Source organism: Rhipicephalus sanguineus, chromosome 6 (assembly GCF_013339695.2).
Source record: "Rhipicephalus sanguineus isolate Rsan-2018 chromosome 6, BIME_Rsan_1.4, whole genome shotgun sequence".
Lineage (NCBI taxonomy): Eukaryota > Metazoa > Arthropoda > Arachnida > Ixodida > Ixodidae > Rhipicephalus > Rhipicephalus sanguineus.
This window is the reverse complement of record NC_051181.1, coordinates 87,822,173-87,827,982: the sequence shown is the minus strand read 5'-3', so window position 1 is coordinate 87,827,982 and position 5,810 is coordinate 87,822,173. Positions and strand designations below refer to the sequence as shown.

The 5,810-nt window shown below is 49.2% G+C and overlaps 1 pseudogene; it reads left to right on the top strand.

Moving 5' to 3' along the window:
• The first annotated feature begins 3,783 nt into the window (after positions 1-3,783).
• Positions 3,784-5,190, top strand: LOC119395983 (innexin inx2-like; annotated as a pseudogene).
• Positions 5,191-5,810: the final 620 nt, after the last annotated feature.

Below are 5,810 nucleotides of genomic sequence, written 5' to 3'. Positions count from 1 at the left end.
ATATAAGTACACGGGCCTCAAACATTTTCGCCTGCATCGAAAATGCAGCCGCCGCGTCCAGGATTCGATCCCGCCACCTTCGGGTCAGCAGTCGAGCACCGTAACTACTAGACCACCGTGGCGGGGACGACTGTGTGATGTCAGTGCACGTTAAGCATCACAAGGTGGTTGAAGTTTCCGGAGCTTTCTAGTACAGTGTGGATGATGATCATATCGCGATTTCGGCCCGTAACACTTTATAAGTAATTATTAAAAACTCACAAGTTCCCATATTGATTCGCCTAAAACGGCTCAAATTTCTTATTTTTGTTCTCAGACGATGTATTGATCCTCTCCCGCCCCCTACGTAATCTTTGTGCGCCTAACGTCATTTTCGACTGCCTCCAAGGCCGTAGGCATTGCAGGCTTCCTGCACCTCACCAGGTTTCGCATTGCCTCCGTGCTCGGCCCACATTTTACCAAGTGACGATATCATGTGATGGCGTCATCATGTGAAGTCATGAATATGTCGCTGATTTTGGCAACAAATGGCGTCATAATGACGTCACATGATGGCGTCATTGCGTCACGACTACTTTTTTCGTCACTCGTGTTGACGCCGGCGCCGCTGGACGTCAACGCCACAGATGCCGATGATCAATTTTCGCGTTTTCTTGAGACATGTAAAGCCTTCGTCTTAACGTAACATCTAATAGTGGGTGCGTAAAATCCGCGATTCTTCTTCCGGTCTCATCAATTTTTCATAGTTTAGGAACACTGTAGCCCCTGAGCATAATGACCTTCACATTTCGTTGAACACCTGCGTTCTTTAACCTCGTTTTCACTCGCTACTAAACCACTATATGGTGATTTCCGAAGCAACCATACAACCGAAAGCCCTGAAGCGCGGCCTTTGAAATTAAATGAGCCGAAGGCTTTTTGTTTACGAGGCCATAACCGACTCGGATCGATTGTCTCACAATCCCCGACGGTAGCAGCACTTCTCAGGCAAGTTAGGCTTGAACTCCGAAGATACAGCGTTGTCAGGAGGACAAGGGCCTGCCTGCTCCTCGGGCTGTGAATTGACAATTTTTGTGGACATGCGGCGCCATATAGAGCTCGTGACATGGTACCTCTTGCGCGCAATGCTTCGGCTGTATAATTTTTAAGGCCAATGCCCTAGATTCTTCACTAAACATCAAAAATGACCGTCGGCGTCCCGCGGCGTCGGTGTCAACACGAGTGATGCAAAAAGCATCATCACGTGATCACGCAATCGTATGACGCCCCCATGACGTCGTAGATCGCCAAAAATTCTGACGTCGCTATTACGTTACCGTGACGTGGCTGTGACGTCATCACACCCCATCGTCGCTTGGTCAAAGGCGGGCCAATCACGCAGGCACTGCAAAACCAGGTGAGGTGCAGTAAGCTTGCAATGTATGCGATCCTGGAGGCAGTGGAAAAGCAGGATAGGATCAGAATTATCTGTAAGAGGCGAGGGAGAGGATAAATCCATAGACGGAAAAGAAAAAAAAACGCCAGGCCTGCGCTGAAACCGCAGCACAGTCACAGCGAAAGCTGGAAGAGCGGCGTTTCTAGAGCCCGTTAAGCTCTCTTGGGGCTACAATGCAAGTACACTAGAAAGGTACCCACTACGCCATAAATCACAATTTTTAAGAAGTTCGGAAGCACCTACTAAGCCATTATTCGTCATTCTGCGGGGAGCGAGGCACCAGCATTAAGTAAGGCATTATGTCTGTAAGGCATTATGTGCACTTTGTTGACGCGACGACTGATGACGATGAAGAATTATGGCTCAGCCCTTTGTAATGGGTTGGAATCTTTAAACGGCCCACCAGTTATGTAATTTGCATTAGGTGACGCCCGGTCGCTATTTCCCTCTCCCGTCATGCTGTATAACATGCGTTGACGTGGAAGAGAGACGGAGGGGGAGGGGGGGCGAAGAACATTACTGAGACCCCGAGGAAATGGATCATGCGCTTATGGGCTTCCTTGGCAACCAATACAAGTGCACTTGGGAGGAACCCACTACGCTATAAATCATTGTAATTTCACTGAGACCCCGAGGAAGTGGATCATGCGCTTATGGGCTTCCTTGGCAACCAATACAAGTGCACTTGCGAGGAACCCACTACGCTATAAATCATTGTAATTTTTGAGAAGTAGGGCAGCAGGCACTGTGCCATTTTTCGTCATTCTGCGGAGAGCGTTGGTACCTGCTAAACGCATGTAAGGCATTATGAGCACTTTGTTGATGCTGTGCCTGATGAAGATGAAGAATTATGGCAGAGCCCTTTCTACTGGGTTCGAAGCATTGAACAACCTACTCATTGCGCAACTCGCATTGTGTGACGCCTCGTTACAGAATTTGCGTTGTGCGACGCTTGGTGCTTATTTTACTCTTCTACCACGCTATATTGCATATGCTAATGTGGTTCCTTCCCGACATGAAGCCTGTATAGGACCTTTTTGCAAAGCAGTTTCAAGCACCGGCATGGCTCAGAGGTTGAATACTGGGCTCCCACGCAATGGACCCAGGTTCGAACCTCGTTCCATCCTGGAATTTTTTCTTATTTCGTTTTTTTTTTCTTATTTCGAGCGATACTGGTTACGGACACCGGCGGCGGCGGCGGCGGACAACTACGGCGCCAAAAACGGCCGGTGAAATGATCTCATAACAGCTTTCGCTGTAAAAAAAAGTGACTTTTGCTTTCGAGTCGTGTTAGTGGAATGCACAAGAGACCCTGTGAGACTGTCACTTGCGCTTTAGCTTTCGTAGGCGTCGGTATGGCTGCGGGTCATCGCACCAACATTCAGCTACGTAGTTTCTTTTAGGCACTTTTTGATGCAATGAGTACGGGTAAGAACGATGCATTTTTGCTGTACAGTTTCTTGAAAAAGATCATTAAGGTGATTTCTTCTTGAGTTACCTCGCTGTAAATGTCAATAAAAATGGATAATTGTGATGCCACACTAGGTGCATCAGAGTTAACCGCAATTATTTACTATTCTGGTATTTAGTATTTTTGTGACAATAGACAAAGGCTGTAGGCAGTGAGCATGATGATCGTCGCATGTCTTGGATATAAAAAGCCCAAAATGGGCACGATGGGGGCATGAAAATCAAGATGGGAATGTGCTATTTTGCTGGCGTGTGCACCCGTTGTAACATTCGTGTTATGTCTTAAAATGGTGTTGCAGTTTGCCAATTGTTCTTTATGGCATTTTCACAATCCCTAAGTTAGTGACGTCTTTTCAAGTATACACAGCTTCTACGAGAACCGACGATAATAGCTTATAAAGTCCTAACGCGATTATTAAATTCTGCAGAATCAACTAGAGGTGTCAGGTTCAAACGCATCCCGTGACGAAATTAGCTCCAAACAATCAAGAGCACCACGTGGACATATGAGATCCAATCATTGAAGGCAAGCTTGTAAGCACATGACGAATATCTAATGAAGAGCAGCATGTGGGCACAAATTGTCCACTGACAAAGAGCCGTGTGCACATATGATATCTACTCAATAAGGTGCAGCGTGTGGATATACGATATACAAACAGTAAAGACGTTGGGGCAAGGGGGCGCCGCGTGTGACGTCGTGAGTGGGCCCCCGCAGGAGGATGGCCGCTACTCGTCGCCAGCCGTGACTGGCTCAAAGTCGACACTGTGAGGGAAACTTATTACGCCAGTTCCGCCGTCTGCGGTGGCTTCTTTGCTCGCGCGGCGCATTTTCCTCTTCAAACCACTACCACCTTTTTTCCGCCAGCCGCAGTCGAAGAGGCCGCTGTGCTCCGGCAACAAGTGTCAGTAGTGCGAGACATTCGCGAACGCTTCGCAAGCGTGGTGCAACCTGCCGCCGCTTTTTTTTCTTTGTTTTCTCGTGAGTGCGTGGCAGCCGGAGGAGGCGCGGCAAAGCGGCTGCAGCCATGGATCAGCTCTTCGGGTATCTGAAGGGCTTCTTCAAGACCGAGTTCACCGTCATCGACAACAATGTGTTTCGGCTGCACTACAAGACGACGGTGTGCATCCTCGTCGCCTTCAGCATCCTGGTGACGGTCAGGCAGTACATCGGCGACCCCATCGACTGCTTCAATGAGGACGCGCTGCCACCCAACCTGCTAGACAGCCTCTGCTGGATACATCCCACCTATTCGCTCACGGACGCCTGGCACAAGAAAGTGGGCGTCGAAGGTGCCTTACCCCGGTGTGGAAAAGTCCAAGCGGGGCGAGAAGCGCGTCTACCATGCCTACTACCAATGGGTATGCTTCGTGCTCTTCGTGCAGGCCGTGCTATTCTACGTACCTCGGTACTTCTGGAAGGTTGTGGAAGGCGGCCGCATCAAGAACCTCATCATGGGCCTCAACAACCCCATCCTCCCCGAGGAAGCCAAAAAAATCAGCCGCAAACTGCTCGGCGAGTACCTGGCCATCAACCTGAACAACCACAACATACTCTTCTACGGATACGTGGTGGCCGAGGTGTGCAACTTCGTCAACGTCGTGGGCCAGATGTTCTTCATGGACATGTTTCTCGGGGGCGAGTTCTTCAGCTACGGTTCCAAGGTGCTGCAGTTCACCGGGTGGGACTGGTCCGTGGGCTTCGACCCCATGACCAAGGTGTTCCCCAGGCAAGCCAAGTGCACCTTCCACATGTACGCTTCCTCGGGCGACGTGCAGAAGCATGGTGCCTTGTGCATCCTGCCCATCAACATCATCAACGAGCAGATCTACATTTTCATCTGGTTCTGGTTCATTTTCCTCGCCGTGCTCTCCGGTGTGGTGCTCATCTACAGGGCCTTCGTCACCTTTCTCCCCCAAATCCGTTTCATTGTCCTCCGGCGCCGCGCCATACTCGCCGACAAGGACTACGTGGAGCGCGTCTGCGACCGCTGCAAGCTCGGCGACTGGCTCGTTCTCAACCTGCTCTGCAAGAACATGGATCCCGTCAACTTCCGAGAAGTCATCAACCACTACGTGCGACGCCTCGACAACAAGAGCATTGACAACGCGTAGACACTCGCTATGGCCGCTGTCTCTCTCGTGTGCGTTATTTTTTCGACGCCGCGTCTGTCGCGGTTTCGGGCACGATGATCTGTAGCAGACCTTGACAATGGCAAGTCCGTGCCTCTTCATTCCTCAAATTGTTTTGTTGTCGTGAAGCCGGCAGCTCGAGATCTCTGTCGGTACGCACGCTCTACTTAGAGGGAGACAAAAGACAAGATTGCGTTCGCCCCTTGGAACCTTGGAATCTAGCCGAACTACTTTGACTTGAGCTGCCTTTTACAGCATGCCTTCAGGCAAGGCACTGCAAGTGCCAAGATGATATCAGAGTTGCCTATACTGCCACTGTTGTAATTTTTTTGTACGAGAGTTGTCTCTGTGTAATCACTGTCATGCTAACTGTGAGCCTAGAAACAAGTCGAATACGACTGCTGCTTGAAGTATAAGCGTGCTGTTTCTCTCTCTCTCTCTCTCTTTAGAAGTGTCAGTGTCGCATAGAGATTCTTGATGACAGAAAAATGCCAAGAAAATATAACGACAAAAAGGCGCGAACACTAGCAATATTTTGCTATAGTCTTCGCGATGAGAGGAAGCAATATTTTCGTTTATTTTCTTTTTCATGTTACTCAGTGCCTTTTGGGAACAACAACAATCCGAAGTCTTCCAGACTTTTGTTGTGCATTCCTTGCTGCTTTATCTCTTATTTAACGTTGCACAGAGACTGCGTTTGCAAGAATCCCCCCCCTTTACTTTCCTTTAGAGCCGTACTTTTTTTTTCGTCATACCATGATTTGTTGTTGGA